Genomic DNA, 25,347 nt, shown 5'->3' with positions numbered 1-25,347 from the left:
TCCCAATTTTCATGCATTTGGTTTTCCACAAGCAACCCTATGGAAATCTCTGTTCATATGTGAGTGCATCATACGAATACATCTACTTTTATTTCTGTAAATCAAACACATTGTTTTGTAATATGTGTCTTGTATCACTTATTTGCAGAAGTGATGGTGTGGAAAAGTGAGCCTGCAAATGACCATGTATCCAAACTGAATAGCAGTTGTGTGCCACAACATTACCCGAGTTGATCAGGGCATATGCCCCTGGCATACTCTTTTGACACACACAAAGATTTCTTCTTTATAAATACCAGAGTGCAAGTAGGGCAAAAACGTGGTTTGGAAATGAGGAGAGCTATTGTGACCTCCAATTCTCTGACTATGACACAGTAGCAAACAGTTTGGACAAGCAGAAGTAAGGTTTTAGCACAAACACTGATGCTGAGAAACTGATGTCTGTGCTGTAGCTGTCTACTACAGAATGCAAAATCTCATGCTGAGGATCTGACATGCATGCTATACACATTTCAAATGCTTTCTTTGTTTGATTTTATGTTTTTAACCCTCAGATTAGTTCTAGACTGGTTCCATTAAGTAGCATTAAATGCACTCCTCAAATACTTTTTTGGCTTAAAGCTGTCTCTAGAGTGAACCAAAGCCTGGTAAATGGGAATTATCAGAAATTTTGACTGAGAAGCAGCCAAGATTTGCAGCTAGAGAGTTACTAATATACAACTGGAAATCAGAATGTTTTCCCACAAAAAAAATTTCCTTTAAAACTAGGCAATACAATCAGAATGCGAGAATAGAGTGCCTCTTATCGGTTTTCAGGTGGATAAAAGTTCAGTATCGTGTTTACATTAATGGTTTAGGCTTCCAATACAGGTAACATGAACAGACATACTCCCGATGAATAAAAATGTAAGTACATAAAGATGTACTATCATTGTCTTAGAATAGGTGAAATTATCTTTTTGATGTAATAAACTTCTTTCACTGATACTAAAGAAGTCTAGAGCAATGACAACATGCCTAATTTTTAGGCACGTCGTGGTTTAAACCCTAGCCAGACGGCTTGGTCACTCACTCCCAGTGAGTGGTGCTGGGCTGAGAGCAATCGAGGGCCCCACCTGCCCTGGGCTCTCTGTCGTGGTTTAAAACCAGTCAGGCAACTTGTTCACTCACTCCCAGTGAGTGGTGCCAGGCTGACAACAATCGAGGCCCCACCCCCCCCCCCCCCCCCCCCCCCGGGGCTCCCCCCTTCCCCACTCCCGGAGGAACGGGGAGGAGGATCGAGAGAGTGCAACTCCTACGGGTTGAGACAAGAACAGTCCAGCAAACAATGTACAACACAAATCACCACCGCTACCACCAACGACAACAATGGTAAGGGAAAATAACAAGGGAAGAGAATACAATACCACCAGCCAAGAAACGAGTCCCACCCAGAAGCCCCTGTCCTTCCGGGTAACTCCCAGTTACCCCCCACCCCGGGCATGACGTGCTGTGGTATGGAATACCTCTTTGGCTAGCCTGGGTCAGGCGCCCCGTCTCTGCTTCCTCACAGCTTCCCCTCCTCCCTGGCAGAGCATGAGCCTCACAAAGTCCTTGGTCAGGGTAAACATCACTTAGCAACAACCGAAAACATCGGCTTCACCAACACTGTTCTCAGGCTGGAAGTCAAAACACAGCACTGCACCAGCTACCACAAAGGAAAAACATGACTACTACTGCTGAACCCAGGACATTATCCACCCCTTATTCCATACCATTCACGTCGTGCTCAGATCCCACATTTTCAATGCACCATCGCTCTCCCACATATATACATCCATATACATACAGACCAAGAGGAAAAGATCATTTTCTTAGTGCATGGACCAATCCCTATAATGCTGCCGAGTCCATTCGGTCCATGATGTTCCAAGTTCATTCTCTGTTGGGATGATGGCTGGAGGGAAGTCAGGGCCAGTTGCTGGTGACCTGGAGACATCTAGTTGATGGGCTATTAAAGTATTACACAGCAGGCAACAGCATACAGTTGAGTTCACTGGCTGTTTTCCCCTAAAATCAAATCCCCTTGAGGTATACATCGGACTTCCCCATCTTTCCGCATTACCCACCAAGTATATCCAGGTCCCTGAGCAAAAGCAATCCCACAAGTGGGTTTGCCTTTACCTGAAGCAGGAATAACCCAGACTGTCTTTCCCAGCAAATTCTTCATATGCACCACGGGAACTTTGTCCCCCTCTACAATATGTAAAAGTTCTGACTGGGCTGGGCCGGCCCTGTTGGCAGATCCTCTGGTGTTGACCAACCAGGTGGCCTTTGGTAAGTGTGTATCCCAATGCTTGAAAGTTCCCCCACCCATTGCTCTCAGTGTAGTTTTTAACAGCCCATTGTACCGTTCGATTTTCCCAGAGGCTGGTGCATGGTAGGGGATGTGATATACCCACTCAATGCCATGCTCTTTGGCCCAAATATCTATAGGGTTATTCCGGAAATGAGTCCCATTGTCTGATTCAATTCTCTCTGGGGTGCCGTGTCGCCACAAAATCTGTTTCTCAAGGCCCAGGATAGTGTTCCGGGCCGTGGCACAGCGTATGTTTCCAGCCACCCAGTGGTTGCTTCCACCATGGTAAGCACACGGCGCTTGCCTTGGCAGGTTGGTGGCAGTGTGATATAGTCAATCTGCCAGGCCTCCCCATAGTTATACTTCAACCATCCATACCAAAGAGGCTTTAACCGCTTGGCTTAATTGCAGCACGTTTCACACTCATGAATAACGTGGGCAATAGTGTCCATTGTTAAGTCCACCCCTCGATCACGGGCCCATCTATATGTTGCATCTCTGCCTTGATGGCCTAAAGTGTCATGGGCCCACCGGGCCAAAAATAATTCACCTTTATGTTGCCAATCTAAGTCCATCTGAGCCACTTCAATCTTAGCCGCTTTATCCACTTGTTGGTTGTTCTGGTGTTCCTCAGTGGCCCGACTCTTGGGTACATGGGCATCTACATGACGTACCTTCACCACCAGGTTCTGCACCCTGGCAGCAATATCTTTCCACAGTGCAGCAGCCCAGATGGGTTTACCTCTGCGTTGCCAGTTGCTCAGCTTCCATTGCTTCAACCACCCCCACAGGGCATTTGCCACCATCCATGAGTCAGTATAGAGATAAAGTACTGGCCACTTTTCTCGTTCAGCAATGTCCAGGGCCAGCTGGATGGCTTTCACCTCGGCAAATTGACTCGATTCACCCTCTCTGTCAGCAGTTTCTGCAACTTGTCGTCCAGGACTCCATACAGCTGCCTTCCATCTCCGATGCTTTCCCACAATACGGCAAGAGCCATCAGTAAACAAGGCATACTGCTTTTCACTTTCTGACAGTTTATTATATGGTGGGGCCTCTTCAGCGCACCTCACCTCCTCCTCTGGTGACATTCCGAAATCTTTGCCCTCTGGCCAGTCCATGATGACTTCTAGAATGCCTGGACGACTGGGATTTCCTATTCGAGTTCGTTGTGTAATTAGTGCAGCCCATTTACTCCATGTAGCATCAGTTGCATGATGTGTAGAGGAGACCCTGCCTTTGAACATCCAGCCCAGCACGGGCAGCCGGGGTGCCAGGAGGAGCTGTGCTTCAGTGCCAATCACTTCCGAAGCAGCTCGAACCCCTTCATAGGCTGCCAGTATCTCTTTCTCAGTTGGGGTGTAGCTGGCCTCAGATCCTTTGTATCCCCAACTCCAAAAACCAAGGGGTTGACCTCAGGTCTCCCCTGGAGCTTTCTGCCAGAGGCTCCAGGTAGGACCGTTCTCCCCAGCTGCGGTGTACAGTACATTTTTTACATCTGGTCCGGTCCGGACTGGTCCAATGGCTACTGCATGAACTATCTCGCGTTTAATTTGCTCAAAGGCTTGTTGTTGCTCAGGGCCCCATTTAAAATCATTCTTCTTCCGGGTCACATGATAGAGAGGGCTTACAATCAAACTGTAATTTGGGATGTGCATTCTCCAGAACCCCACTGCACCCAAGAAAGCTTGCATTTCTTTCTTACTAGTTGGTGGAGACATTGCTGTTATCTTGTTGATCACATCTGTGGGGATCTGGCGACGTCCATCTTGCCATTTTATTCCCAAAAATTGAATCTCCTATGCAGGCCCCTTGACGTTACTCCGTTTTATGGCAAAACCAGCTTTCAGCAGGATTTGGATTATTTTCCTCCCTTTCTCAAAGACTTCTTCCGCTGTATCGCCCCACACAATAATGTCATCAATGTATTGCAGGTGTTCTGGAGCTTGCCCCTGTTCCAGTGCAGTCTGGATCAGTCCATGGCAAATGGTAGGGCTGTGTTTCCACCCCTGGGGCAGTTCCAAGTGAACTGGACACCCCTCCAAGTAAAAGCAAACTGTGGCCTGCACTCTGCTGCCAAAGGAATTGAGAAAAATGCATTGGCAATATCAATCGTGGCATACCACTTGGCTGCCTTTGACTCTAGTTCATACTGAAGTTCTAGCATGTCCGGTACGGCAGCACTCAATGGTGGTGTGACTTCATTCAGGCCACGATAGTCTACTGTTAGTCTCCATTCTCCATTAGACTTTCGCACTGGCCATATGGGGCTATTGAAGGGTGAGCGGGTCCTGCTGATCACCCCCTGACTCTCCAGTCTACGGACCAACTGATGGATGGGAATCAGGACGTCTCGGTTGGTGCGATTTTGCCGCCGGTGCACTGTTGCGGTCGCAATTGGCACTTGTTGTTCTTCAACTTTCAGCAACCCCACAGCAGAGGGATCTTCTGAGAGACCAGGCAAGGTGGACAGCTGCTCAATTTCCTCAGTCTCCAAAGCAGCAATACCAAAAGCCCACCGGTACCCTTTTGGGTCTTTGAAGTACTCTCTCTTGAGGTAGTCTATGCCGAGGATGCATGGAGCCTCTGGACCAGTCACAATAGGGTGCTTTTGCCATTCCCTCCCAGTCAGGCTGATTTCAGCCTCCAGCACAGTCAACTCTTGGGATCCTCCTGTTACTCCAGAAATACAGATGGGTTCCACCCCTTGACAGCTTGATGGCATCAGGGTACACTGTGCACCGGTATCTACTAGAGCCTTATACTTCTGTGGGACTGATGTGCCAGGCCATCTGATCCACACAGTCCAGTAAATCCGATTGTCCCCTACCTCCACCTGCCTGGAGGCAGGGCCCCTCTAATGGTCATCACAGCGTTGGACACTTAAGTGGTGGTAAAAGAGATTATTCTTTGTTATCACAGGAGCTGGAGTAAAATCAGCTCTTCCACTCCATCTGGGAAACTGATCACCAGAGACTGAAGCCGTAGCTCTCATGGGACGATCAGTCTTGGCCCTTGCTCCCCTCTTCAGTTTACTCACCCGTTCCTCCAAAGCTGAAGTAGGTTTTCCATCCCACTTTGTCTTGTCTTCTCCATGATCCCGCAGGTAAAACCATAGGGTACCCCGTGGTGTATACCTCCTGTATCTCCTCTCTCAAACAATAGGACGCCTTTTGTTAATAGCTGAGACGTGTGTTGGTACACGTGAGGAGCTGGATAAATCAGATAGATTGTCCCTCAATTGTTTGAGGTCTTGGGACAGTTATTCCGCAGCTGAGATGATGGAAGGGGTGAGATTGTCTTCGAACTCTCGGAGTTTATGAACCATTTCATCCACTGTTAGTGGTACTATGTCATTCCAGGTTACTGTTGCCAATGAATGGTGTCCTGGGTTCAGCAGTAGCAGTCATGTTTTTTCCTTTGTGGTAGCTGGTGCAGTGCTGTGTTTTGACTTCCAGCCTGAGAACAGTGTTGGTGAAGTCGATGTTTTCAGTTGTTGCTAAGTGATGTTTACCCTGACCAAGGACTTTGTGAGGCTCATGCTCTGCCAGGGAGGAGGGGAAGCCAGGAGGAAGCAGAGATGGGGCGCCTGACCCGGGCTAGCCAGGGAGGTATTCCATACCACAGCACGTCATGCCCAGGGTGAGGAGTAACTGGGAGTTACCCGGAAGGACACGGGCTTCCGGGTGGAACTCGTTTTCTTGGCTGGTGGTATCGTATTCTCTTCCCTTGTTATTTTCCCTTATCATTGTTGTAGTTGATAGTAGCGGTGGTGATTTGTGTTGTACATTGTTTGCTGGACTGTTCTTGTCTCAACCCATGGGAGTTGCACTTTTTCAATCCTCCTCCCCGTTCCTCCAGGAGTGGGGAAGGGGAGAACCCCGGTGGGGGGGGACACAGACCTCGATTGTTGTCAGCTCGGCACCACTCACTGGGAGTGAGTGAACAAGTTACCTGACTGGGTTTAAACCACGACAGTTTTTTTTCATTGAGGCCAAAGTTTGAGTAGCAACTGTACTTGTTGCTGGGGGTGGTGCAGCTGCTGTGCTTGGAGCTGGGGTAACCACGCTGGTTGTTGTAGTTGAAGTTTGAGCAGCTGCTGTACTTGCCGCTGGGGTAGCTGCGCAGTTCATTGCAGCCAAAGTTTGAGTAGCGACTGTTGCTTTGCCCTCAGATCCGCCGACATTCTTTTCCTTTTGAAGGTGCTGGATAGTGTTGAACAAGGCCCTGTAAGCATAGGCCAAGCCCCAGCACGTTGCCGTGATTTGTCCATCTCTGGTATGGCCAGAATGACCACACACCTCATTTAAGTGTTTTACTAATTCTTCTGGATTTTGCAGTTGTTCGGTAGTGAAATTCCAAAGTACTGGAGGGGCCCACTGACCTAGATACTTGCCCATACTATCCCACACACCCTGCCACTCATGGCTGTCCAGCCTCAGGGAAAATCTCTTGGTCCTCCTACATCGTTGTTTGACCCCAGACAAGACCCAAACCTGACTCTGCTTAAGTCTTGAAATCAGTAGTGGGCAAAACACACTCTGTATGCGTGTTAGCATGGTGATTCCCATCACCATCAGCAAACAAGTCTCAACAGCATTAAAAGGCCATTCAAAAAATTCAAAACTCTCAAATGTAAATGGTCTGGGGGGACGACTAGGAGGGTAAAAGGATGTCTCCTTCACAGGTTGAGCACCTGAGAAGGAGAAAAAAGATGTGTAATTGCTAAGCACCTCCATCATATACCTCCCAAAGTATAAAGGTGGTGACCACACTGGGAACATAAGCCAGATCAGTTTCATGATCAATGATTCTATTGTATTACAAGTCATTACCATAAAGTACAATGGGACAAAAACCTTAGCCCAAGCCCCACACTTGAAAAACACTAATACAGCAAATACCGGATGGACGTAAGATACGATATACGGAAACTGTGAGATCAAGAGGAACAACCTTGAGAGCCAATAAATCAGCATTGTGATGAGTGACTATCAATCCAGTCAGATCTGTTCTTATCTCAACCCCTCGAGCCCCACGTTGGGCGCCAAAAAAAACTGTCGTGGTTTAAACCCAGTCAGGTAACTTGTTCACTCACTTCCAGTGAGTGGTGCCGAGCTGACAACAATCGAGGTCTGTGTCCCCCCCCCACCGGGGTTCTCCCCTTCCCCACTCCCGGAGGAACGGGGAGGAGGATCGAAAAAGTGCAACTACCACGGGTTGAGACAAGAACAGTCCAGCAAACAATGTACAACAAATCACCACTGTTACTATCAACTACAACAATGATAAGGGAAAATAACAAGGGAAGAGAATACGATACCACCGGCCAAGAAAACGAGTTCCACCCGGAAGTCCGTGTCCTTTCGGGTAACTCCCGGTTACCCCCCACCCCGGGCATGACGTGCTGTGGTATGGAATACCTCCCTGGCTAGCCCGGGTCAGGCGCCCCATCTCTGCTTCCTCCCGGCTTCCCCTCCTCCCTGGCAGAGCATGAGCCTCACAAAGTCCTTGGTCAGGGTAAACATCACTTAGCAACAACTGAAAACATCGACTTCACCAACACTGTTCTCAGGCTGGAAGTCAAAACACAGCACTGCACCAGCTACCACAAAGGAAAAAACAACTGCTACTGCTGAACCCAGGACAAATGGGCATATGATGACAGTGCATTCCGTGTAAGTTTTCGCCACATGGGTCGTGTACATTCAATTTCATCTGGATCTATGGGTGTATCCCCGTTATTTGGCTTGATGTGATAGAGCATCTCTACGATGGCTGATTCTCTCAGAGACTGGATGCCTTTGTCTATAGTAGTCCACTTGGCTGAAAGACTCATAACATCATCCTTGTACGGAAACCTTTCTTTCACAGCTGCCAAGAGCCGCCTCCAAAGACTGAGGGACTTTTTCTCTCTTGCAATTGCTTTGTCAATTCCCCCTTCTCTAGCAAGCGATCCCAGCTGCTTGGCTTCTGTACCTTCTAGTTTGTGACCATCGGCCCCATTGTCCCAGCATCGGAGTAACCAGGTGATGATGTGCTCCTCTGGTTGATGGGTAAAATCTTTTCGCATATTCCGCAGCTCGGTTGAGGTCCGAGGTTGAGAAGTTACCTCTTCTTCTTCTTCTTCATCATGTGACGATGACTCCCAATCAGATGCTAGACCAGGTGGTGAACTCACTGTTTCTTCATCTTGCTTCACCCTCCTTGCCTCTTTTTTGCTTGTTCTCTTTTATACAGGGGCAACCGATATTGGTACGAATTGGTCCTCTGGTTTGGCTGCAGTAATTATCACTGTGGTTTGAGTAGCAAAGAAGGTGGTATGAGCACCAGTTCTTTTTAAGAAACAGCATGAGACTTAAGTTCTCACTGCTGAAGTTCTATGTACTAATAATAGTAATAATAATAATTTAAAAAAAGGGTCTATGGGTTGCAAGCAGTGTTGGCAAATTCTGATTTTCAGAAGGTATCAGACCCTTTTGAACTTTGAGGGAAAAGGATAAAGCCAGTCAGTGTTTTGGTTGCTAGCTGGTGTGCTAGAGATGTTTGAATTGTCCTGATTTAAGCCCAGCTGTAGATCAGAACCACGCATCTGCTGCTCACTCCCCACCCCTTCCTCCACCTGCTCCCAGAGGGATGGGGAGAAGAACTGAAAGAATGTAACTCCCAGAGGTTGAGATAAGAACAGTCGAGTAACTAAGGTATAGCATAAAACCACTGCTGCTACCACCAATAATAATAATGAAAAGGGAAATAACAAGGGAAAAGGATACAACTGCTCACCACCCACCGACCGATAATACCCAGCCCGACCTGAGCAGTGATCTAGCCTTTCTGGGTAACTGCCCCCAGTTTTACATCCTGGGCATGACATGCTGTGGTATGGAATATCTTTTTGGTCAGTTTGGGTCAGGTGTCCTGTCTCTGCTTCCTCCTGGCTTCCCTTCCTCCCTGGCAGAGCATGAGACTCAGAAAGTCCTTGGTCAGACTAAACATGACTTAGCAACAACTAAAAACATCAGTGTTATCAGCGCTGTTCCCAGGCTGAAAGTGAAAGCCACAACACTGCACCAGCTACTAAGGAGAAAAATGACTGCTACTGCTGAACCCAGGACAGAATGTGTTACAAGGTTTCACAAATAACTGAGAATAAACAGAGCTTATCTGGGAAGTGCTATTATTAAATGTTCACACATAGAAGTGGTTTGGTACTTCAGATGGAGTGGAGGGCCAATTGTGACAAGTTTCATACAAAGTTAATAAAAAACAATAGCTCTGAAAAAAAAAGTATAAAGCAAGCCTTTGTCAAAGCACACTTCCTGGGGCACAATTTTCCACTTTTAATATTGTATAGAGAATTCTGGTGCCATAGTTCATTTCCTATTGAACAGAGTTTCTCATTTCAGATGGCTGTTAATCAGTCATAGAGGGAACACAATGCTAGATCTCCTCAAACCAGGTTATTGTAGCCGTGCTTAAGAATGCAATGATTAATAGTTTCTTTTTTGCCTCCTTCTGACCAAAACTTCATGAAAACGTCATGAAAACAGAATGTTTCAGCTTCAGTAAAGCAGAATTTTTTCCTGTCTGACAAACTCTATTTATCACATTCATGTCAATGTTAAATTTGCTCACAAAAAATCTGATTTGAACTAGTGTGAAGTTTTCTGAAAAGACCTGTCTGGAATTTATAACTTAAGAAAAGCTTTGCTACCTGTAATCCTTCCTATTAGCAAGCAAATCCTGTTTCAGGGATTGGGGAGACTCCAGCACTACTCATGGGACTATCCACTCATCTGTCCAGTGGAAATCTGTGGTGAGACATTCCCAACAGTACTGCAACATCTAAAGCATACAGAGAATTTGCAAGAAACAGAAGTAATTCCAAGGGAGCAGGACTGCAGCACAAGGGAAGTTTAAGAAATATCCTGTATTAGAAACTGTGAGGTTCTTTTTGGCAATGCTTGTACTTTGTATTACAGGTGTTCTGCTAAGCATCATCTTTTCACGTGGCATAAAGAGTTCAGAGCAAGTATAAGAATCCACTTGCTTTTTGTATTAATTTCTAGACTCTGTTGATTGTATTAAAGTCAATAATAGCACTCCTAGGTTTTCAGCAGGGTAAAGATCTGAGTATTTTACTTTCCTATGAATCTTTCTTGAATATAGAATCCAATAAAGCACTCTACATTTTTTTGTATTAGAAGACAAAAGAAAACTTGTTGGCCTAATTACAAAGAACAGAGAGAAAGTGATCATTTTCATAAATATGACACAATGTTTATTACTTGATGAAACACTATTTTCAACAGCATAATAATGCATTTTATGCAAATTCATTATCATCAGTGTAATAAGGGAGAGGAAAACCATTTTCTTCAGCGTGGGTCCCACATGGTCTTGCACACACAGTACAATTATATGTCTCAGATGAGGATTTGATAATAATTGAGACAGATGGACAATGCCCTGGTAATAAGTGACTATTTAATAAACAAAGTGCATGAGGAAAATTTCTTTCAACTTTAGGAAAAAGAAAGTAATTCTTCCAAGCTGGAAGGTTTAACTTCAAGAGCAATGTGTGGACAGGCACATAATGAATGAATGCTTTATGAGTTTGTTTCGCTGAGAACAAACCAGCTTCCCTAATATGCTGAGATGTAGCAATCAGGCTGACTAGTTGTGCAGTGTGTTTGAGTCTGTTCTTTTGCTTTCATCTTTCTTACTCTTGCTCCAGTTGTGTCTGTATCTTTGTTAAAATGCGACTACAGCTCTGTAGCTGATCTACAAGCATGCTATTTGAAGTCTGTCTTAATTGGTTTCTGGGCAATGTAAGTCTAGTTACTTTAAGCAAACTATGTGTAAAATTCTCTTCCTTCCTTAATATTACAGAATATACTTTTGAATGGCTATATCAAATAGTTCATCCTTAAGGAGAAAGGTTCACTGGAGAAAAGGCCAAAAGATTTAATGGTGTATTATGCTGTTAGCTTTAGGATATGGTTCCTTCAGGTGAGAGTTCAGATCTTTTGAGTTACTGCTGACAAAAAACGAATTATTATAGTATCACCCGTACTGCAATACTATTAAACCATTTTGACAAGCCATCTGCAGGATTTAATAATACTTCTATTGAGGGCAAGAGTCTCTTTTACTGCCTTTATTAATATCCATCTTACAATGGTTGGGCAGAACCTCCGCTTCTGTCAAATGTTGTTACCTGGAAGAGGCTATAGCAAAACTAACACTTGACCATGCTTGTACTTCATTGTGCTTTAAGTGCTGCTATGTTCAGAGAACCTTCTCTTTGTCTTTTACTCTTCTGAAATCCACAGGAGCTCTTTTCTGGCATTTTCCTGAGAGGCATGAGCGCCCTACAGGCTGTGTGGTGTGGGGCTAAAATGCAGTCTGCTTCCAACTTTTCCCCTCCTCAGCAGAGAGGCAAAGCAAGTATCAGTATTATTACTGCTGGTTTGGACACAGGTTATGGATATTGGAGCATTATTAAGTAAACAGGAGATGAGAAGGAGTAAGTTCAAATGCCCTGGACTGTGCAGAGCAAGACACAGCACTAGTATTGCTACAAAGGATGCAGCAATGTAGTAATATCCATACCTCATAATTGGTGTCACAGGCATCTAAATTTACAGTGTTATAATGACATAAGTATATTAGTTATTAACAGTGCCATGATGAGCTATACCTTTGAAACTGTTAATCTCTTGCACTTCTGTTTTATTTGCTCCAGTCCAACTATTTGCTCTTTTAATAGAACTCCAACTCCACTACTTGCAATTAGCTCACAAAATGCTGCCTATCTGACAATTAGACCATTTTGGTTGCTTATAATAGGGGACAATGAATTTACAAGTACAGGCAGCTTAATGAGCATATCACTGCTATAGCTCTGTCAGAGACACATTTTACTCCTCATCCTTGCATGCAGCAAGATATTTGAATTAGTAACAAGATGTCCCCTTTGGGACACAGTGCACCCTTGTAATCTTGAAATTGACCCTGGTTCTCTCTGCCATTCCATTCAATCCATATGCAAGCTATTTCAGAATCTTTCCCCTAGCTGCCTAAAAAGCTGTTCAAAATTGCCCTCACCATTGTACATGTCTAGATGCAGCAGGGCTCACCCTAATATCTTATTTCTGGGGAAATGCCTCTTAGCTTTTGAAAATCCTTTTCTTTTGTTGTACAGATGGTAAATCAACAATAGCAGAACAAGAAAACAATCCTTCTACACCAAAAACCAACCCTCCAACAGTTGAGCAAATGCAAATATTCTGATATTTAAATTCTTTGCATGTTGTTTTGTTTTGTTTTGCTAATCTAATGCAGGATTTTAATTTTGTTGCTGAAATTGGACACACAGATAATTATAGCTCTTGGTGGCTCATTAACAGCTTTGCCTTTAAATCAAAATATTTAAGTAATGAGTTGGTCTAATTTGATTTCCCTGTTGACAGTCAACAATTGCTTTTCTTCCCTCTTAATGAATGATTCTGTTTTTTAATGGGGAAACTATTTCCAGGGCTAGACTAAGGAGTCGATCTTTCATGACTGCATATGCTTATGCACTTTTCTCTAGGTTTTTCATATATCATTATTTTATGGTATCTTAATTCTTTATTCCACTGTAAGCTTTATGGAACTGAAATTTCTATCTATACTTACATAGTTCTATGGATATATGTTCCATATGTTTACTGTGAAATTTATTGCAAATGAATATAAAAAGGCCTATAACAACCTCCTAAAGCTATATCTGACATGAAACATAGTGATTTTCTTGCAATATATAGGGGTCATCCAGTGATTAATAATCCTTATTTCAACTGATACCTAAACTGTATTTTTACAAACACTCTAGTTTTAAAGCCCATTTCTGAAATCTCTCAGGACCTCTTTCTCTTTGTGAAATATGAAGACATCCTTTGATACTTATTAGTGAGGTGAGTGAAAAGATGGAGGGAGGACTCAGCCACCCTGAGAGTCAGACATTTCAGAATGGTGTGGAACAACTATTTTGAGTTTACCTGCTCTGACTGAGGATCCCACAAATATAGACCATGCTCCAGTAAATCTTGCTGCGAGTTAGAAGTGTTATAGTTCCGCTTTGCCTAGCCTTTCTCACAACTGAAAATTATTATCTGCATCACGGAAGGTGCAAAAGGTTGTGCCTGAGCCATTTCAGGTTTTCTTTTCAGTGTCTAAACTAAGCCATAGATGATTGTGTATTTGAACTAAACCAGCAGGCTTAGCAGTGGGTAAGATACAATTACCCTTCTGCTGCCTCTGCTAGAAGAGCTGCTGTTAGTGATGTGTGGGGAAGCCATAGTTGCGTCAGGGCATGTTGGTACTTATCTACTACTGCCAGTAAAACTGCTCTCCATTGTTGAGTTCTGCCAAGATGACAAAGATGTGAGGAAAGAAAGCGTAAGCTGTACTTAATGTATCTATCTGTACCTTTAAAACTCTTGAAGTCAGTGCAGCCTTGATTAATGCAGAGTGTAACTGTCTGTGCTCTTGCAGGAAGGCAGTACAGCTGAGCTGGCAGGACAAACAGAAGCATGTTATTTCCTCTCCACTAAGAGGAACTCTGCTGAGAGACCTGTCTTACAGTCTCAAGTATAGTCATGTATATTTGCAAGAGGCTGTCAGATGTTCTGTCTGTAGATACCAGAAAAACTTGGATCAGAAGTTTTTAAACCAAAATTAAAATAATAAAAGAAAGGTTTTATGGTATTATTTGATAGGAACCTCCTCATATGAGAGAAATTGCAGCAGCAAGAAGTAAAATGAAAAAATATGTAGTCTTTCTCCTGCATTTAGCAGAACTGTGTTTTTGAGAATTTTGTTGTAGGTGAAAAAACTGAAGGTGCGCATGAATGATCTTTATTATGACAATATCTGTTTCTTCATCTATTCCTTACAATTGCCTCCTGATGGTATGAGTTAATGGGTTGATAAGGTATTTGACACTTCAATTATCCTATCTCTATGATAAAGAACAGAGTGAGGAGGAAAACAAGCAATGTAAATGTGGGAAATAAGGTACTGTATGCAGCCCTAGGTTGGGATAAGGAGAAATGCAAATCTGTGATGGTCAAGAGACCCTTTTTGTGTGTGTCTCAAAACAACAAACAACAGACAGAAGGAGCTGAGGGAGGCTAAGTGCCTATTTATGGTGAGCAGTGTGTTGGTGGTCAGGGGCAGAGCAGGGGCCACGCTCCACGAAGGTCGGGATCGTTTCCAGTGTTGTCTGCCCTGAAACCATGAGCATCAACTGCTCCAGAAAGAACCTGCCCGCAGACAACGGCACAGTCCCTGTGGCTGCCTGACACCACGCTGCGGCTCGCGGAGCACAGCGGGAACTAGGGGTGGGGCTCACCAGAGACCCCTGGCACAGGCTAGAACCTTCCAGAGCATCTCACAGCATGTGTGCGGGCAGCAAATGAGTCTGGGCCTGTGGGAGGGGTCCAAGAGACCCTGACCCTATATAAACAGGCAACCAGCATTCAGCTGAGTGGTTGTTCACCAGGGAACCTGCAGGAGTTACTGGCTGAAAGGACTAAAAGTGAGAGTACTTCAGCTCGCTGTCTGAGAAGTCATCACTGCATCCTTGTGCTGGTAAGACTATTTCTTGTTCTTGTTTTGTTTTTTTGTCCTTCCTTCTTCTTTCTTTCCTTTCTTCTTTCCCTCTTTCTCTTTTGGATTCATTATAAGATTAGAAAATTGCCAAGACTTCTGTTGCTCCTGCCAACAGTTCAGGGAAGTTTACAATAAAATCTGTTGTTCTTTCGTTTCTAACCTGTGGAGGGCTTGTGGTTTCTCCTGTGAACTGTGCCGTGTGATAAACGATCAGCTCCACAAATTGCCACTGGGTGGGTGAGAAGGAAGGAAAAGGTTGGGGAAATTGGGAACTGAAGAGATTTCTTCACTGTAGTATGTGAACAATGGGGGGGGGGAAAACAAAATGTGTCACCAATAGTACTTATTTGTATAGTGGTACTTACATACATACTGATAAATGGTAATAAAATAGTGGTAGGTACAAAAAGCTTTTTTTTGAAAGACTCCTAATGATACAAATTCCTGAGAATAAGGACAATCAAACTATGATCCAGTGTTTTTTAACATCAATGTAAGAAGAATTACAAAGATTGAAAAAAAACCCTAACCAAACACCAGTAAAAGGTGGCTTAATATAACGGTGGGAAAGGGCTTTCAGGAAAATGCTTGCTTTGTAACTGAATAAAAGGGAAAGTAAGAGAACAGATTTTGTTGACTAGCTGCCTTTGAATTTCTGTAGACATGGAGACAGGCTGAAAAAAGCCAGCAGGACTCCCATATAGGATGTTCTCAGTAAAGCACTTGAAATGTTTTCTCCAATTTTCTACCAGTGCCAAATGCAACTTTAAGTGATAGGCCTTCACTCATCTCTGCTTCATTTGAAAGAAATAAAGTGATAGTCCTATGCTTTTGCTGCTCATTGCCATTTGATGGGTATGCCTAGGCTGCGTAACTTCCAGTGATCCTCAGTGGAGCTACCACAAATGTGATCATCAGGCCCACCGGCTGCAAGTGCTAATAGCAGACAAGCAAAACCTGTGTGTTAGAGACAGAATCACAGAATAATTTAGATGCTTTCCTGTACTCTTTTCCTTTGGTTCTTAATCAACTACAGTTCTATTTAACTTAGCTTTAACAACTATAGCTGATACGATTGAGAAATGTCTAACAGCATCTAATTTCTTAGTGGTTTTCTGTATTAGTGCAGAGCACTTCATCTCTCTACACTATATCAGGAAACTTTGGAGGGTGATTAAATATATGCTATCATGCTCCGCTCAGAGTGGAAGCTTTTATTTACATTTCTCAATTCCTACTGCTTTTGATGGGAGTGAAGGTTTTTTTTTTTCAGTTACAGCTTCTGTAAACCCTTTTGAGACATAAATGCTTTAATAAGGCAGGGGTTGTAATAGGATCTAATGAATAAAGCATTTAGTGCTGTTTCCCATGATGTGCTGTACAAGAATGTCTGCTGTAGCTTTTGCAGAATTACCTTTTCATAAGCTAGATAAGCAAAACCAGACTAAATGGTACTGGCACATCCCATTTCACACCACTATTTCTTTGGAAAATCATGAGGTCTAAAAGCTGTGTACATTTCATTATTAACACTGAGAAGGCGCAGTGATACCGCTTCTGGCAGCAAGATCAGGCAGAGGTGGTGCAGACAGAATTGTTTCCAAATGCTCAGTGCTCAAACTCAAAGGCACTTAACAAATGCACTGTATCTGGAGAATGTAAATGGTCAAGAGTGCTTTGATTATTCTGAAAATTCTATGTGCAAATACTGAATCAGACTCAGGTTGGCCTGGTTTGCACCTTTGAGTCTGAAATTTTTACTAAAGGGCAGGCAAAGAGGAAAATACTTGGGCAACAGCAAATTAAAGTCAAAAAGGAGGACCCATGTCCTATGCCATGTTCTCCTTCATGAAAGTACAGCTGTTTCACATGAAAAGTAGGAGGTTTGAGATTTAATCTGATGTCCAATGACATTTGCCCATGGTACCTATTTTTCACCAGAACTCTGCTAGCATTCACCAGGTTTGGATAATGATTAGTCAAAGCTTGTGGTACTCTGACACTTTGTCTTATTTTCCCCTTCCACAGGTGGCTGTTTTCTGCTTTGGGTGGGGTTCTGGAGTTTCTGCCCCTATTTACTAATTTATTTCCTCTCTCAACCAGACCAGTAGACTCCTGTCAAGTAAGAAAGTATCAGTCAGCCTGAGTAGTTACTGAAATGAGTCTTAAGACCTTGCTGTCCCCTCTCCCTCCACCTTTTCTACTTAGCGGTATTTTTTTTGGTTTTTTATTAAATTTTCTTTCTTTATTAATTTTATTTTCTCATCTGTGACTCAGACATTAGAACACACTGACAGTTTTGCTCAGCCTTACTTTGCACGTCCCATTTGTTCTGGCCCAACTATTCCTGAGATTTGACCTTCACTACTGTTTCACTATTGCATCTCTAGCTATTGAGAAAGGAGTTGGGACTCTTGTCAACTGTGCTTGCTAAAGTAGTCTGAAAGAGGGAATGGTTGGTATGTGAAGAGGTAGGTTTTGTTAGGCTTATTTGTCCGAATACTAACAATGTGCAGAGGCCATGGACTTTCTCTGATTTAATGGAGGGTAAGATTGCTACTTTCCCATCAGGTACTTGGGTTGTGATTGAAATTTTAAAACATGACCTGAAGATTTAACCACACAACATTCATTAATTTTAACAGGGGCTAATTCCCATAAACTCTTTGGTTTTAAATTTTGTCTTCAGTTACATCTGTATGTCACTGTCAAGTACCCAAAGTATTGTCAAGAAGAGAGAATCGTGTATCCAAAGCCAGATTTTTTTTTTTTTTAAGACTGACTAGTTGACAAGGGTCCTTCACTGCATGTGAACTGGTAGTGTACTATAATATTTTTAATCTACTGGTAAAGGTAATCTTGCTTAACTGAAAAAAGATCCAAGCTAAAGTATTTAACTGTGTAATTGTGGTTTAAGACCAGAAAATATATCTTAACATACTTTGTTCTTTCTTTTCTGGTACAAAGCCAAGATCATTTTCCAAGTGAAAAAAAAGATGTATGCATCTGTCTATGCCGTCACTGCAATGATAATGCTATGACTAGGATTTAATTCAGATGCTTCCTAGAGACGGTGCAGAATGTAATTTATCTTAAGTGTTTACTTTTTTCTATGTGCTTAAGGAAAAGAGCTTAATGTAGAAAAGGATAACATCAAGAAAGTAAATCTTGATTTGATTTCAATTAAGTTTCAGCTTGTCATACCTTACGTAGCACTGTGGGAGGACTGCTTTGTTGTGTAATTGTCTTGTTATTAAATATTTTCAGGGATACTGAAATATTAGCTGGGATTTAAGCATGCTTATAAACTGGTCTCTTGATACTTTCTCCAAGGTATTTCCTCTACCAACTGTATTCATTCCTACAAATTTCATTCAGATTGCCAAACCCTTGTGGATTACCCTGGTGTCCTGGGTTCAGCAGTAGCAGTCATGTGTCTCCTTCTTGGTAGCTGGTGCAGTGCAGTGTTTTGACTTTCGGCTCGGGAACAGAACTGATAGCGATGTTTTGGTTTGGCCAAGGACTTTGTGAGCCTCATGCCCTGCCAGGGAGGAGGGGAAGCCAGGAGGAAGCAGAGACAGGACACCTGACCCAAACTGACCAAAGAGGTATTCCATACCACAGCACGTCATGCCCAGGATGTAACGGGGAGTTAGCCGGAAGGGCTGGGAGACTGCAGGGTTGGAGGAGGTATCGGTCGGAGCTTGGTCGGGCTTGGGGGGTGAGTGATCGGTCGGCTGGTGCTGAGGTGTTGTATTCTGTTCCCTTGTTATTTCCTTTATCATTATTATCATTGGTGGTAGCAGTAGTGATCTGTGTTATACCTTGGTTACTAAACTGTTCTTATCTCAACCCGTGGGAGTTGCATTCTTTTTGATTCTCCTCTCCGTCCCCCCGGGAGTAGGGGGAGGGAAAGAAGGGGGGGAGTGAGTGAACGAGTTACCTGACTGGGTTTAAACCACGACAGTTCTTTTTGGCGCCCAACATGGGGCACGAAGGGTTGAGATAACGACACATCTGACTGGATTAATAGTCACTCATCACAATGACGATTTATTGGCTCTCAGAGTTGTTTCTCTTGATCTCACAGCTTCAGAATGTTGTAACTTATGTAGAGCCGGTATTTGCTGTGTTAGTGTTTATCAAGTGTGGGGCCTGGGCTAAGGTTCTTGCCTCACTGTGCTTTATGGCAATGGCTTGTAATACGGGCGGGCTCCAGCAGCAGGGCGGGACGGACGTGGCCGTGGACTTGTACCTGGCCGTCCGGCTGCTCTTCACCGCCCTGGCCCTCACCCTGCTCTCCATCTTCGTGAGGCTGCGGGGAGCCGAGGGGGAGCGGCCCCGGGAGCCGGCGGCTGCTGAAGCGGCCCGGGAGAGCGGCCCCGGGGACCAAGCGGCAGCGGGAGCGGGGCCGGAGGCCGCGAGGGGACGGCTGCCGGTGGAGGAGGTCGGGGCGGTCGAGGAGAGCAAGGAGGTGGCTGCCGAGCAGCGGGAGAAGGCGGCGGAGGAGCCGAGCCCCGCGGCCGAGCCGAGCCCCGCGACGGCCGAGAGCATTTCCCGGAAGCCACCCGCCGAGCCCCAGGAGGATGCAGGAGACCACGCAGCATTTCCTAGTCCCAAGCTGGACTCAGGGAAGCTGGTGGTGGGAGAGCCGGCAAGCACAGCAGCTACACCAGCCCCAGTGACAAGTACAGCAGCATCGTTTGAGAGTTCTGAAGGTTTTGAATGGCCTTTGGGTATCCTTGGGACCTGCCTGCTGATTGTGATGGGGATCAGCATGTTGGCACACATACAGGCTGTGTTCTACCCACAACCATTTTGTCTGATCTCGGAAGTTAAGCAGAGTCAGGTTTGGGTCTTGTCTGGGGTTAGACGAGGATATAGGGGGACCAAAAGGTTTTCTCCAAGGCTGGAGAGTCATGAGTGGCAGGGTGTGTGGGACAGTATGGGCAAGTATCTAGTCCACTGGGCCCCTCCAGTGCTTTGGAAGCATTGGAGATGGAAGGCAGCTGTATGGAGTCCCCAGCAACAAGCTGCAGAAACTGCTTAAGGGGACAGTGAATTATTTTAAGCCTGGTGGGCCCATGGCACTTCAGGCCATCAGAGCAGAGATGCAACATAGAGATGGACTCATGATCAAGGGGTGGACTTAGCAATGGACACTACTGCCCAGGTTATTCATGAGTGTGAACACTGCACACAGTCTCTCCTGCTCTGGAAGACTGTTACAAGAGATGGAGCCTGACATCATGGACCAGATGGATTCAGCAGCTTTATCGCTACTGGTCCATGCGCTTAGATAAGAGTGATGGTATATTGAAAATGTGGGATCTGAGCATGACGTGAATGGTATGGAATAAGGGGTGGATAATGTCCTGGGTTCAGCAGTAGCAGTCATGTTTCTCCTTCTTGGTAGCTGGTGCAGTGCAGTGTTTTGACTTTCGGCCTGGGAACAGAACTGATAGCGATGTTTTGGTTTGGCCAGGGACTTTGTGAGCCTCATGCTCTGCCAGGGAGGAGGGGAAGCCAGGAGGAAGCAGAGACAGGACACCTGACCCAAACTGACCAAAGAGGTATTCCATACCACAGCACGTCATGCCCGGGATGTAACTGGGAGTTAGCCGGAAGGGCTGGGAGACTGCAGGGTTGGAGGAGGTATCGGTCGGAGCTTGGTCGGGCTTGGGGGGCGTGTTATCGGTCAGCTGGTGCTGAGGTGTTGTATTCTCTTCCCTTGTTATTTCCTTTATCATTATTATCATTGGTGGTAGCAGTAGTGATCTGTGTTATACCTTAGTTACTAAACTGTTCTTATCTCAACCCGTGGGAGTTGCATTCTTTTTGATTCTCCTCTCCGTCCCCCCGGGAGTAGGGGGAGGGAAAGAAGGGGGGGAGTGAGTGAACGAGTTACCTGACTGGGTTTAAACCATGACACCTCGTCTAAATAAAAATGCGTTTACCTATTCCAAGTTCAAAATTGTGTATACATCTGGCATTTTATGTATAATATCAATAGCAAAACAGCACAGCTTTTCAAACCTTTGAGATATTGGAAACCAGTAAGAATCTCTGGAGTCATCCATAATCTTGCCCCAAAATCCATCTTTAACTGAGATGTCTAACTAGAAAGAGAAATGGAACAAACTCTGAAATCTGTCACATAAAGCATAATTATCTGCTCAGTTTCTGAGAGCAAATGGAGATACTGATTTCAGTCTTGTTTAAAACAGATGGGGCAAAAAGCAAAACAGACCGGAAGGTGTCGGGAGTGTTTTTGGTTGTATACAAGACTACCGTGAGGTCCTGCATATCTTCTGCATACCACAAGAAATACTTTAATATAAAAAGTCATAATTGGTGTCACAAGCATGGATAAATGTATATAACATATAGATAGGAAATAGAGAACTTGTGTCTAAGAAATATATCTAACAAAACCAGGAAACTGGTTCCACGAGACTTCCTGTTGGCAAGCCACCACTATTTCTATTTTCTTAAGCTACATTCTGAGATTCCCATACCTTAGCACTTGATTCTGCTTGTTCTTGCAGAAGAAAATCCTGGCACTTAGGTGTGAACCATGACCACATTAATTTTGAGGAAAAGAACTGTTGCTATGTTTTTTTCTGGCACTGAATGGGATCCTTAGTGCACTGCGGAAGTGCTGCAATGTTTGAGACCGTGTTACTTGGACATTACCAAGGGAATTGGGAAATACGTGCCATTAATTTTCAGCTTCCTAAACAAATGTTCTAGTTCATGAGAAAAGACATGTAAGCTTTGTACCTTGATTTGTGCTATGTTGCTATGAGATACTGTAAAATGTGTCAGGAAAGAAAAGTCCTTGAATTTCTTCCTGCTTCAGTTGCAAGTCTATTAATAGAACAGGCAGAGACTTGTAATGCTTCATTGCTTTTGGCTGATTGAGGGGAATACAAGGACCTTCCTACTTTCAAAGTAGCTTTGAAATAGTATTGCCAGCAACAAGGCGTCAGAGGACTTCACCACTCTGAAGTAAAAATGATACTGTAAAAAAAATAGAAAAATGTAATTTTCTCCTTCCTTTTACTTTATCAGCAGGAAACTCAGATAACTGGCTGTCATTTCCCTCCTCATCTTCTGCAGCTTTAAATGAATAGGGTCATAAAGATACACTAATAAACATAAAATTTAATAGTAGAAGCTGTTGGGTAATCATCTGATTAAAGTGGACACTTTCTGACCCTGTAGAATAATCATAATCAGTTACTAGTCTGTTGATCAGGAATAAACAGCTGATTATATGATTACACAAAGCTTCAAAAATCTCATAGCAGCTGAATTCCTGGTCTGTGTGAAATGTTTCGCCTGACCTTGTGTGAGATATTACACAGTGCCATTCCTGTGGGCTGGTAAGGTCCTGTGGTTTTCCGTTAAGCTAAATGAGAGTCTTGACCATCACAGTTTGCACCATTGGATCCATTATTTTTTTGCCCTACAGGTGATTTGCTATGTGCTTAATTGCAGAAGACAACATAGTTGAGAGGGTGTTGTCCTGCAGACAGCAATATCGAAGCTTATCCATGCAAGGGTACAATGATACTTTCCAAGTTACACAATAGAGAGCATTGTGTGATTCCCTTTAATTTTGGTAGGAAGTACATAACCTTAATAAATGACTCCGAAAAGGCATTAGAATGATTTTATTAATGAAACAAAGCATAAAAACATGGACACTTTTAGGTCCTTTAGCACAATTTCTCTGACCCTACAATGAAACAGGTCTGTTATAACTAGTCACATAGCTAAAAATCTGGCATGTGCCAGCAAACGCATGCAAGTAGCCACTATATTAAAATGGCTGCAACTGTATAGAATACCTCAGAGCAGATATAAATAGCATTTCAACTGTTATACTTACTTCTGACAGGTACTAAGCATCTCAGTATTTACTGACAAACTGTTCTGTGAAAAATGCTGATCTGTTGACTGCTAGCCTCATGTAGCTTTCTTATTTCTGTGCATTTCTGTAGCAACGGCCTCATACCAGGTGAGGTGAAGCATATCTGTTAGTTAATCTCAGTAGCCAGCAGGGGAAGCTGCTGCATTGGTTTTCAGTGTGACTCACAAATATAAACGCTGGTTATTTTTTAAATTCGGAGATGAAAAGGTGGAGTTACCTTAAAATGAGATACAGAATATGTTTGCATGAAGGTGTTTTAGTTAGACTATGCTTCGGATGACTAAACTATTCACAAGTGAGAAAGCAGGGAATGAGTGGTGCACGATGGAACAAACAGGTGCTATTTAGTGTCTTAATTTAGTATGTCTTACATAGTTACTTAGACTACTAAATACAAGAGACTTCAAAGCTGACTTAATATACATTCAGTGAGTTAAGCAATGTTTAGATGACTGTGGACCTTGCTTTATGCACATAAGAAAAGTGGTTTTGTAGAAAAGATGGTGGGCTGGAACAAGCCTGGGTTCTGTTCTTAGGCTTCTTATGACAAGTGTCAGTAATTTTTGGCTCTGTTCAGAATATTTTTCTTAAGCACATGCTTATGGGCTTCATAGTTTGGCTTTTAATCTGTCTAATGTTAAGTCTTTCAGTTTTAAACAACAATACTGTAGCCTCTTTTTTGTCATATTAAAAATAGGTATATTTTGATGGCTAAAAAGCTATAGTCCATCCAGTATGAAATAAAACTGAAGTCTTAGCACATACTTTTGCATTAAAACATTACTGGGAGTTTGAGACTTCCAAGTTGCAATAGCAAATACTATTAAGTTGATTATTAAAGAAACCTGAAGACGAAGAAATTTTTGCCGCATTTGTCAGCTGAATTGAAATGAACCATATAGATGATCCTAAAACCAGTACATTAAGTATTTGTACATCTTTTCTTCTCAGTTTCTACCAGGACAGGATTTGTGTGAGTGTTATCACACTGGTAAACTGGCAACATTCCCTTCATGCCTTATTAATAATAGATGTGTTGGTGTAGTGGAAGAGAGGTTTTAAATAGACATGTATAGAAGCTTTGCAGTTAGGCCTATGTCAGTTCTAGTAGGAACCTTGCCTTGAGGTTATATTAATGACCCATGAAGAAAATTTTCTTTTGGAATCTAATATTCTTGGTTTTGTCCAAAATAATGATATACTCCTAATTCTAATTTAATTCTAATTTTAACATTTCTCTTGGCATAAAAGTCATTTAGTAGGAACATGTAAGACTGCTGAGCATCTGAATGAAAATTACTACTTCATCCATGGGAACTTTACTAGTTTAGGACTAAGTCTTTCCTGTCTTTAGTGTCAAATAAATGAATTTTCTTCTTCAAGTGGAAGTTTTGAATGTGCTTATAGATGTATAGTGGGGATTTACTTGTGGGGCTGTCCAAACTTAATGCATTTGTGTAGCAAATAACAAAATCTAGTTTATTCGGATGTTGCGATGCTCGTGACCATAGATATTTATAAGTTCATTTTACCGTGGTAGCAACTGAAGAAACTGCCACAGTTTATCTCTTAGGTGTCAGAATCAGTTGGCAACTTCGGAGCAGTAAAGAGAAACTTCTCCCCATATGCAATTATTTTCATGTTACAAGCCCTTATAAGAATAAAGATTATTTGTATTAATCTTTTACCTTGAAGGAGATTAAACTTTACTTTAGAAATTGATCCAATATATATTTCAGATCTAATAAAGACTGCATGCTTATGTTTCCAGGGGAGTAAAGACACCCAGAAGTACTGCTGTAGAAAGCTTAAATATCTAATTTGTCTGTTGAGGAAAGCCTTACCAAAAAGGCTGAAAACCAAACCAACAAACATTGAACTGGTAAAGCTTGATAAAGTCTACTTGGCACAGTTTATTGCATTGTTATCTTCTAAGCTGTTTGGTCGTGTTCAAATATCTATGCAATGGTGGAAGCAGATATATACTAGAGGCAGGATGGTGGCAGCGATTTCTTCCCAAGAAAATAGAGATTGTGCCTGTGTCCTGGTTTCTGTATCTTAAACTATATATGCATCCACAAGATAGCACAGTTCCCAGCCCCAAGTTTTCCTGTGAACATCTCAGGATTTTTGCCCCAGTCATTTCTGGTTTTGACAGTACTGTTACAGATTAGTAGAGCTTAATCTATTAGATGCAAAAAAATCACACATACACAGTAATTAATTCTTTTTATTCTTAAGTTTCTAAATATAACAGCGTGACTAGCAAAAATATAAGCATTAGTGAAATAGTATAGAAACAATCCTGTCACTAATTCCTTTCAAATGTTCCTATTTCCCTGTTCCACAACAAAAACTGGTATTCCTATAATAACAGCCATATTGCAAAACTTCTAGTTTCCAGTCTCCC

The sequence above is a fragment of the Pezoporus flaviventris genome, unplaced genomic scaffold, assembly GCF_033815535.1.
Source record: "Pezoporus flaviventris isolate CSIRO_AGI_PZ_B2104156 unplaced genomic scaffold, CSIRO_AGI_Pfla_v1 ptg000007l, whole genome shotgun sequence".
Classification (NCBI taxonomy): Eukaryota; Metazoa; Chordata; class Aves; order Psittaciformes; family Psittacidae; genus Pezoporus; species Pezoporus flaviventris.
Note: the sequence above shows the minus strand (reverse complement) of the source record.